The sequence below is a fragment of the Mustela erminea genome, chromosome 19 (assembly GCF_009829155.1).
Source record: "Mustela erminea isolate mMusErm1 chromosome 19, mMusErm1.Pri, whole genome shotgun sequence".
Lineage (NCBI taxonomy): Eukaryota > Metazoa > Chordata > Mammalia > Carnivora > Mustelidae > Mustela > Mustela erminea.
The window spans coordinates 11,561,836-11,572,986 of record NC_045632.1 but is presented as its reverse complement, the minus strand read 5'-3'; positions in this window follow the sequence as shown (position 1 = coordinate 11,572,986).

Below are 11,151 nucleotides of genomic sequence, written 5' to 3'. Positions count from 1 at the left end.
GGTTTGTGGGAGGCTGCAGTGGGCTGTCCTAGGGAAGAAAGGGCCCTGCCCAGGGGTTTTTCATCATGCTTGAATGGCCATGGTTGGACCGACTCCATGTTCCTTTTACCTCTGGGGGAGGAGGAGTTTACTGGCATTGGGGAGTTGAGGGCAGAGGTGAGATTTCTGGTGTGAGCCTGGAATCTGGCACTTGGTGGTTCCCTGTCCGTGAGCAGCTCACACTCCCTGCTCCTCTGGGGCCTCGGGTCCTCATCTGAAGGATGAGGGGTTCAAAACCAAGGTCATGGATGGCCACCTAGGGGGTGGAAGCCTGACTTCTGGGAGGAACTTTTGGACTCTGGTTGTGATTGTAGGTCGGAAAAGCATGGTCTTAAGTGGTGTTACCTTGCTGGGAGGTTGGTTAATGTGATTCAGTTTCATGTGAAATCTCAGATTGCTTTTAAAGGGGGAAGGGGTGATGCTCTTGTTGGTGGGAGAGGGCACACGTAAGCAAAGAAAACATTGCTTAACGCCCCTGGGCCCCCTCTGTGAAGCGCTGACCTTGGACAGGGGTGGGGCCGGGGTGGGAGGGTGAGGAGCTGCGGGAGCCTGAGAGTGGCAGGTGGAAGGAAGCAGGTGGACCTTACCCTCTCAGCCTGCCTCTTCTACTCCTGAACCCAGGCAGCCTGGCAGGAGCGGACACCTAGGATGAGACGGATTGTGCGACAGTTTCCACTCTGCCACGTGTAGGCTGTGTGACCCTGGGCAAGTGAACTCTGACCCTCGGGTTCCTCTGCAAATAGGTTGCCTGTCCCACTGGAAGGGCTCTCTGGGGGCATCTGTGCGTGTCTCGGGCTGACCCACTGACAGTTCATCCCTTCCCCAGAGAGCTTAGTGCGGTGGCAGGGAGCCCAGGTTCATGTGCGGGCTCTGCCTGGGAGTGCTACTCTCTCTTCTCCAAGTCCCTGCTTGCTTTGTTTCATGCAGCCCGTGCACTTAGACAAACGTGCCTTAGTCACCAGTATTACCACTGTCATCGGCCCGGTGCTTTCCAGGAAGACGAGTCCCAGACTCTGGAGGGACACCTTACTGACCCACGACGTCCCAATGACACAGGCTCCTAATTTATTCCCTCGGCGTGTTTGCTGTGCGCCCGGCACCCTTCTTAGCCCTGCCATCCGAGATGCCTGTTCTGTGTTTGTCCATCCCAAGAGACCGTGTTGCTCACTCATGTCACCATATTTCTTTGTTCCGCGCACACATTCTGCCTGAGGCGTGAGCCCAGTGGAGGTACGCCCGTGGAGAGCTAACGGCTGCACAGAGTCGGTGAGGCCCTCTCGCCATCGGCACTGTCAACATTTGGGGCTGGGCCCTTTCTTGGCGGAGGGTTCCGTCCCGTGGATTATAGGGTGTTGAGCGGCATCCCACCCAACCGATGCCAGCAGCACCCTGCCCCTGCATCTGGTTGAATCCAGACATTGCCAGATGTCTCTGCCTCCTGTGGCTCTGGGAGGTCCCACAGTCCTCAGCAGCTTTTTCCTCTCACGGAATAAACATTCCCTTCTCTCCTGCGGCTGACCCGGCCTCTCCTGCCTGTCGTGCTTGCTGTCTTTGCTTCAGGTCGTGGTGCCGCCTGGTTTCCTGAAAGGTTCCCCTGCGAGCTGCAAGCTTAGATTCCTGGGGCCGGGTGTGGACAGGGTGGAAACGAGGGATCCCCCAGCCCGCGCGAGCCCTATGTTCCCTCCCCTGATTTTCCAGAAGAGATCAGATTTAGGATTTTTTTAAAAATGGGAAGCCCTTCATTTTTTTAAATGTTAGCAGCTAATTAAAAAAAAAAAAGCAAAAAACAAAACGCAGGGTGACTGGGCTTCCAGTTCCCAGTCCTCTCTTCAGCATCCACTCAAGAGAATTAAGTTCTCACCGAACACAAAACAACCCCCTGAACAAAGCGAAGGGAACTGTGAGAGGTGGAGGCTGTGCACACTTCAACTATCTCACCGTTTGTCACCTTTCCCCTCAAAGCTGGCAACAAGAAATTTCTTTAAAGGGGGAATTAAGGTTTTGGGGTCCCCTGTCAGTACCCTTTGTCTCCTTGATCTTGAGCCAGAATTTTAAGTTGGAACATACCACATACAAACACTCGGATTTCTGGCTCCTCCTGGGAGTTCTGGTATCTCAGGTCTTCGTGCTGCACAGAGACTAGTTGGCAGGGGGTGTGGGTGTGTGTGTTGGGGGGGGCGTGATGGTCCTTTGTACACCCCACACCCAGGGGATGGCCCTCTCTCGTGCCTGGTCTTCACAGTGTACAGACCCAACACGTCTCGGTTTCCTCTGGGGCTCATAGACTTGGTTCTGGAGGTCAGAGGTTTCGACTCTGGCTCAACATTCTGCGTTGCTACAGGGGGAGGCCGAGGTGGCCACGATGCCTGGGACCCCACTTCCTGAGCTTTTCTGGTGAGTCTGATGGCCGCCCGAGAGGGGAAGCTTTCTGCCCCAGAATCATCTCAGACTGTCTCCACTGGGAAGGAATATGTGCTCGTGTTGGGGTCTGCTCTCCTGGAGCCTTGGTGGACATGTGGATGTGGAGGGGACCCTGCCGGTCAGGCGGGGGCCTGTGGCCTGTCTTCTCGGGCATCTTGAGTGCGTTCCACATGGTACAGGTTCTGCAGCCGTTCACCCAGGGCAAAGACGATGAAGTTGGCATGTGAATTTGGGCTGCTTTCCAATCCCAGGAGCCTGGAGTGATGGTGGTAGTAAGAGTCACACTTGTTATGATGTATTTAGTGCCCACTTGGGGGCAAGGCTGACCTCCTGTCCCTCACAGCTCATCCTCACAGAGGCCATGGGGTTAACATTCATTCCTCCCCATGGTCTGTAAGGCAGTGGACCTGAGATCCGAACCCAAAGCCCCAGACTTCCCAGTCCTACTGTGTCGACGCCTCCTTCCTTACTCGTGTTTACTGAGCGCGTCCTACTTGTCTGGGGCCCTGCCAAGCAAGCGCTGGGGACACACCGCTGAATGTGCTGACCCTTGAGCACATTGTGTGTGCAGGGGTGGGGAGCAACAGGCAGGCAAGGATTGGGGTGGGGAGGAGGAGTGGGTGGTCGTCTGGGGAGGGGAGGTCTCAAGGAGTGAAGTCAGACAGTCACGGGGTGACTCCATCTGGCTCACTTCCCACTGTGAATGTGATCGTCTGGGAGCCCGGGTCCCATGTATGCCCACACCAGGACTGTTAAATGCGCAGTTATTAAGTTGAGCACAGATGGTGACCTGTGGTTCAACAACGGACCACATGAGAACTGAAATAGAGACGTTTTCTACTTACGGGTCCCAGAGGAAGTGCAGCGCATGCTCCAAGCGGCCACGTAGGGAGGTCAAGGCAGAGTGCAGACAGAGGCCGGACCCGGACACATGCCGTTATTGCGGTCTGGAGTTCCCGGGCCAGGGCTGGACTGGCCACTTCAAACCAAAAGAGTGGGGTTTTGGTGAGCCCCACGGGGGTCTTAACTAAGGAGTGTGTGAGGGATGTAAGTGCTGGGAGGCAAGGGAGACTTGCTCATAGGGTGGTTGGGGGTGGTCACCAGGAACTTGCCTTTGCTTCTGACTCCAGGCCATGTGCTCCAGGGAGGGGCGGGTGTCTGGCGCAGACTCCTACCCGCCAGCAGGCACACAGAAGGGATGCCGAGGCAGAATGTCCTGGAGTAGCTTAGCTCAGGGCTGGACACCACCCTTCCCAAAGTGTGCCCTGGGGAAGGTGGGTTCCAGGGAACGTTAACAAGGTGCTGGGAGAAGACAGGATCCTGTGTTCATGGAATTTAGGAAAATGTTGGATTTGAACTTTGTTTTTTCCTTTTTTTTTTTTTTTTTTAAGATTTATCTATCTTAGAGAGAGAGAGATGGGGTAGGGGCTGAGGGAGAGGGAGTCAAGCAGATTCCCCAAAGAGCAGAGAGCCTACGGGTCTCGATCCCAGGACCTTGAGATCATGACCTGAGCAAAACCAAGTGTTGGCTCAACTGACTGAGCCACCCAGGTGCCCCAATATTTGAATTTTCTAACACATAGCACAGTGCTGGGCACACAGGAGGAGCTATGTCAAGATTTTGTTCACAGAATGAATCCGGAAACAAATTTTTGTCTGTTTCCCTTCAGGAGCCTTTAATGGCAGAGGCGGGGCTGGAGGGCACATTGTTAATATACAGTGTTTTCTGAACGTGTTTGATCACAAAACCTTCCACTGACCGAGCATCTTGGGGGCTGGTGTGCTCCAGCCCATCCTTTGAGGGGGGAGCATTGTGTGTAGGTGTATGGGTGTGTACTCATGTGCACATGTGTGGGTCCTTGTGTCTGTATCTCTGCATGTCTGTCACTGAACAAACGTGTGTCTGTGCGTCTGTGCATGTGTCTCGTGTGTGTGTGTGTTTATATGTCTGTGTGTCACACACGCACTCATTGTTCTCTTCCACTTGCCTTCTAAGGAAGCTAGAGGTACAGAGGGTCTTATATCTGGCCCCATCGATTTTGCCTCATCTCTGCCTTAATAGACGAAGTCTGTCCACAAGCCCGGCTCGGCCAGAGCCTTCAGCACCATGGACAGAGCCCCATTGCCGACCCCCTTCCTGAGCTCCCCAGCCCGCTCACAAGGAGGTGTCCTCCCCAATTTCAGATGAGGAGAGCATCAGGGGAGGTGATTTCCCCCAGAACCTCCCAGCTTGTAAGTGGTAGAGCTTAATAGTGAAATCGAGTACCCATGCTCCTAATGCTGTACACTTCATGCCACATCTGTGAAATCTGTGTGGTCCCCAGCTAGCATAACAGTAAATGTATTTCGATGGAAAAGGTCATTCTGGCCCCTGGGGGGCTATGCCTAAGGAATTTGGGTCAGGAACTGATGTGTTTGATCACAAATAAGATCTTTTTTTTAAAGATTTTATTTATTTGAGAGATAGCAAGAGAGCACGCAAGCAGGGAGGAGAAGCATGCAAGCAGGCTTCCTGCTGAGCAGAGACCCCAGTGCGGGGCTCGACCCCAAGACCCTGAGATTGTGACCTGAGCTGAAGGCAGACACTTAACCCACTGAGCCACCCAGGCACCCACAAATAAGATCTTAAAAAGAATAGATAATTGGAGGGAAATTACCAAGTCTCTTTTATACCAATGTCCAGATTCCTCATTTCTCTTCCTATGTTTTTCTTTGAGATACTCAATGAATATATAAATGTTTTTAAAACTAATTTATCAGATGGGAGCCCATCAGGTGCACTGTTCTGGTACTTGCCTGTGTATGTGCGTATGTGTATGTGGTGTCTGTGTATCTGTGTATCTACTCTTGTATCTGTCTAAAGGTCTGTGTGTCTGTGTTTCTATCATCAGTCTTGTGTGTCTTTGTATCTGTCGATCTGTGTATGCATGTGTCTGTCACCTCTCCACAACCAGCTACCTGCCTACCTACCTGTGGATCCAGGATTATTTCAGAGAAGCTCATACACATAATCTCATTCCTTTCCGTATTTTTACATTTTGTTGTGGACATAACATTTTATTACGTAGTAGCCCAGTGAGACTGTCACTTGTCTTCTGCTGTGATGACAACGCTCCAGCAAAACCCACCTGCTCCTCTCCTGGCATCCAGGAGCTGCATGAGGGGAACGTGTGTTTGAGTTCTGACAGATACGACCTCTCCCAGAGGTTAGACTGATGGATGGTGTCCCCAACAGCATACGATGTGACTCGAGCTGCCTGCCCTCCCCGTGAGGGTGATGTGATTTGGGGTGCTGCTGGGGTCCAGAGCAGACCACCAAGAAAGAATTCTTGAGACGTCTTTGGTGCCAAAAAAGAAAAAAAAATGTGGTTTTATTTAAAGCATGGGGACAGGACTGGTGGCAGAAAAGAGATGTGAGGCGGGTGATACTTGGGAGCTGGGGGAGGTAAGGAAAAAGGGAGGTGTCCAAAAGGACTTAGATATGCTAAAGAAGACTCACCAGATAGACGGGGCCTGGTGATTGTCAAACTAAGGTGGTTTTTCCCTCTCAAAGGCGAGGAGACAGCTGGGAGTTTCCAGGAGGAGCTCATCTGCTGCGGGTCTCAAGTATTTATCAGCCGGCTGCAGGCTATGAGGAAATTCCCTTCTGCCTTTGTTTCCCACAGCACAAAGGAGGGGAGGGTGGTGCTAGGGCTGCAGGAAATGGAGTCTGTGGGTCTCTGGCAGTTAGGCTAGTGATAAGAGGGCTTTTTCCTTGTAAATCACTGAGGCATTTGTAAACTGGTGGAGACTCTGATTTCTATCAATTCACCGTCTGGTCTGTTTGTGTTCCCTTCACGTAGTTTTAGGGCAGGCAGGAGTGCCTGAGGAATGTCACACGTACCCCAGTGCATGGGGGTTGTGGTATGTCAGTGTGCGCCTGGCCCTCATTGGCCTTCCGCTCCCTCATTAAGGGAGCACACGAGCCAGGAAGCTTTGAGTTGGCCTTCACCTTGGGACATCCGGTCTCACGTGCACCCATGGTGTGCCCAGCGCTTCACAGGTAACGTCTTGGCCAGTGTTCGCAGTAACACTCGGAGGCAGGGGCTCCTTTCTCCATCCGACGGAGAAGCAGCCTCAGAGAGGGGAGGTGACATATCCTAAAATTTACCAGGAGACACGGTAACCCCGGGTATCAGTTGCTGGATGCTGCCACACATAGCCCCAGCAAGATTTTGCTATTGATAAGTGAAGCCGCTGGCCCAATATCTGGTAGATTCATTACCATTTCCCATGGGATGGAAATACTGCCTGGAACTCCGTCCACTGTGGCAGATAACTGCAGCCCAGCCCCTTGTCCTGGGCCTCAAGGCTCCTCCCTCTCCTCAGCTGCATTTGTTTTTGTTTTTAAGATTTTAATTTATTTGATAGAGCGTGCATAAGCAGGGGGCGCAGCAGGCAGAGGCAGAAGGAGAAGTAGGCTCCCCACTGATCCCAGGACCCCAGGATTATGACCTGAGCCGAAGGCAGACCCTTCACTGACTGAGCCACCCAGCGCCCCTCCTTAGCTGCATTTGATGTGGGAAACAAAGGCAGAAGGAAAAATATTTTCCTTACTATCTACAGCTCATGGACAAGGCCTTGAAACAGGCAGAGTGACATTCCTCTAGAAACTGGCTCCGGGTTAACACTTTGCTGAGGACAAAAGGCAACCTTAACCCAACCCCCAGGGTCCTGTAAGTCTACTTTGACACATAAAAATTCCTTTAGAAATTTCCTGTCTCGGGGCGCCTGGGTGGCTCAGTGGGTTAAGCCGCTGCCTTCAGCTCAGGTCATGATCTCAGGGTCTTGGGATCGAGTCCCGCATCGGGCTCTCTGCTTAGCAGGGAGCCTGCTTCTCTCTCTCTCTCTGCCTGCCTCTCCATCTACTGTCAAATAAATCTTAAAAAAAAAAAAAAAAAGATTATAAAAAAAATTTCCTGTCTCTCTAAACCTTCCAAGCTACGTGTTGGCAATCATCCCCTGAGTGTATGGCCCACCGATACACATCTGGAGGGTCTCACGACTCAGGTTTTTTAAGAGGGTAATAAAATGACCTTTTCCCAACAACTGCTAGCCCCCTCAAGGTCCTGGAAACCTTGTTTCCAAAATTCCTTAGAGACTTACACTAGTCCTAACCCCCTTCCAACTTGCAGGTATATAATGGGCTCATGACCCTAGAGCTGCTCTTTCTGCCCACAGGTTCTGTGTCCGTGGTTTAAGAAAACCACCTTAAGAAAACCATCAAAGATGTTTCAAGAATTTTTTCTTGGCCGTCGGCTTCGAACCCTGTCTTTCCTATATCATGTTCACTGCTGTGAATACATCCAGAACAATTTATTTTTAGTTACTTATTTTAGGTAGAGCTCCACCCAAGTTGGGGGGAGGATCAGTGGGGGAGGGGCAGAGGGAGAGAGAGAATCTGAAACAGACTCTGGCTGAGCCTGGAGCCCTGGCCTGGGTTGGGGGGTCGAGCCCACCATGAGATTATGACCTGAACTGAGATCAGGGGTTGAATTCTTCTTTTTTTTAAACACATTTTTAAAAAGATTTTATTTATTTATTTGACAGAGATCACAAGTAGGCAGAGAGGCAGGCAGAGAGAGAGAGAGAGAGAAGGAGGAAGCAGGCTCTCTGCTCTGCAGGGATGTGGGGCTCGATCCCAGGACTCTGGGATCATGACCTGAGCCGAAGGCAGAGGCTTTAACACACTGAGCCACGCAGGTGCCCCTAGGAGTCAAATTCTTAACATAGTGAGCCACCTAGGCACCCCCAGAACGATTTAGCTGTAGCTTTCTACTGTGCGGAAGTGCAGCCCCGCAAGGTAGATCTTCCCATCCCCACCTCCCCTCAGCTTCCTAGGGTCCTCTAGGAAAACGCTGGTCTCTGCTGCCACTGTCTGGATTCTTGGGAACAGTAGTGTCTGTGAAATAATGAAGAAACAGTCTACAGGATGAAGATCAGTCAAGTATATCATATGTCACATCATTTATTTTTTAAATTTTTTTAAAGATTTTATTTATTTGACAGAGAGAGAGATCACAAGTAGGCAGAGAGGGAGAAAGAGAGAGAGAGGGAGGAGGAAGCAGGCTCCCCGCCCAGCAGAGAGCCCCATGCGGGACTCGATCCCAGGACCCCCGAGATCACAACCTGAGCTGAAGACAAAGGCTTAACCCACTAAGCAGGCAGCCCCTATTTTTTTAATTTTTAAAAAAGATTTAGGGTGGGGCGCCTGGGTGGCTCTGGGTTAAAGCCTCTGCTCAGGTCTTGATGCCAGGGTCCTGAGATCGAGCCCCGCATCAGGCTATCTGTTTGGCGGGAGCCTGCTTCCTCCTCTCTGTCTGCCTGCCTCTCTGCCTACTTGTGATCTGTCAGTCAAATAAATAAATAAAATTATATTAAAAAAAAGATTTAGAGTAAGAGAGAATGTGAGTTGGGGTTAGGGAGGCAGAGGGAGAGGGAGAAAGAAAATGTCAAGCAGACTTTCCATGGAGTGTGGAAACCTATGTGGGACTCCATCTCACGACCCAGTGAACATAACCTTGAGATGGTGACCCTGTGATGGTGACCCTGAGATCATGACCTGAGCTGAAATCCAGAGTCAGAAGCTTAATTGGCTGAGCCACCCAGGAGCGCCTATGTCACACCATTTCAATGCATCGGTCTGAGTTAGACCTTGTGTTGTTGGTTTATTGAGGCAAAATGCACATAATGCAAAACCAACCATTTTTCTAAAACTTGGTAAGACTGTTAAATGAAAAAATTAACCAAATAACAAAATATCCTAAACTATATTAATTTTACTTTATAAAAAGTATCAATAATGTCATCATAACCTCAGGAAACATGATCACCTCCCAAAGGCTCCACCTACTAATACCATCCCATTGGGAGTAGAGTTTCAACGTCTGAATCTGGGGGGAGGGGGCGCATTCAGTCCATAACAGGGAAGATTCTTTCTTCTTCCTTCTTCCTCCTTCTTCCTTCCTCCTCCTCCTTCCTTCTTTCTTCCTCCTCCTCCTTGTTCTTTAAGACCTCTGCAGCCAGACTCTCTTATTCTTTAAAAGAATAGACCATTTTGGGGGCAGTTCTGGGTCACAGCATTTGTGGAAGGTGCAGAGATGCCCCGCTGCCCGCCGGACCCACCCGCGCACGGCCTCCCCCGCTCTCAGCACCCCCTGCCGGCGCGCGGCATCTGCTACCGCGGAAGGACCTCCGTCCAGACCTGTGGGTGACATTCGGGTCATTCTTGGTGTTGCTTCTTCCACCGGTCTGCAGGGACATGTGACATATCTGTCACTCCGGCATCACCCCGCGTAGCCTCACTGCCCAGACCGCACCTGTTCGTCCCGCCCCACCCCCGACAGCCGACCACCATCTCCATCTCCATGTCTCACGTTTCCAGACGCCACACAATTGGAGTCACACAGCGCGCACCTTCCAGGCCCGCTGCCGTCACCAGGCAGGGCGTGCCCGCGTGTCCTCCCTGCCCCTGCTGGTGGCTCCGTGCCAACCGGTGCCCGGACACTCCGCTGTGCGGACGGAAGGCGGTGCTCCTGTGCGCTCAACCCCCCGAGGTGCCCACCCCCGAGGAGCTCACCCCCACCAGGCGCTCACCCCCCCTCCCCAGCGCCCACCCCTTGGGTACATTGGCTGCTTCCGAGGTTCTGGCCACCGTGATAATGCAGGCTCCGCCCCTGGTGTCATCCGTCGCCTGCAGAGGAAGCCAGAAGCTCACGGCCTGTGCTGGGGGTGCCGTGGTGGCCGGCCGCGGGGCTACAGGGTAGCCGCTGAGGGTGCCCCCCGGGAGCGGTCCCTGCCGCGCGCGGTGGTCCTGGGGGAGCGGCGTCGGGAGTGTCTGCGGCATTTTCGTGGTCGCGGCGGGGGCAGGCGGTGCCCCTGGCGGCTGAGTGGGTAGAAGCCAGGGATGCGGCTGAGCATCTTCAAGGGCCCGGGACGCTGCCTCCCCCACAGCGAGGCTGACGGTGCTGAGGATGCCGAGGTCCGCGCACCGCGGTGCGGGCGGCCCCACCCCCCGGCTCACTAGCGGTGAGTGGGGAGCTCTGCCGCCCTCTAGCGGTGTGGGCGGTCCCTCCCGCCGGCTCGCTAGCGGTGAGGGGGAAGCTCTGCCGCCCTCTAGCGGTGTGGGCGGTCTCTCCCGCCGGGCTCGCTAGTGGTGACGGGGGAGCTCTGCCGCCATCTAGCGGACGTTGGCGGAGGGTGGAGGGCACTGCGGAGCCGCAGAACGGCCGGCGGGGAGGGTGTCCCACCCAAAGCCAGGCCGAGTTGACGCTTTGCATCGATGCTTCAGGCCACCCTCAGGGACGACTCCGTGGGTGGCTGTTCCCAGGTTCAGTTCTGCAATGCCGGGAGCCTGTGGGGAGTCAGTGCCGGGTACAAGTGGGCACGAGGAGTTTTTTGGAGGATGAACTGTTCTGTATATTTTGGCGATGGATCTCCAGTTGCTTTTCAAAACTCAGAGCACGACACTCACCAGAGGGAGATTGCTGCTCTATGTAAATCATACCCCCAAACCAACCTAAAACAATACAGATGAGGTGGAGGAAATGCAGCCTTCTCAGGCTCCAAGGTCAGTATCACCCCATGCTCCTGCGAACAGGACTGATGGTATGATGTACCGATGGACGTTTGCCCCCTGTACCTGCCACCCAC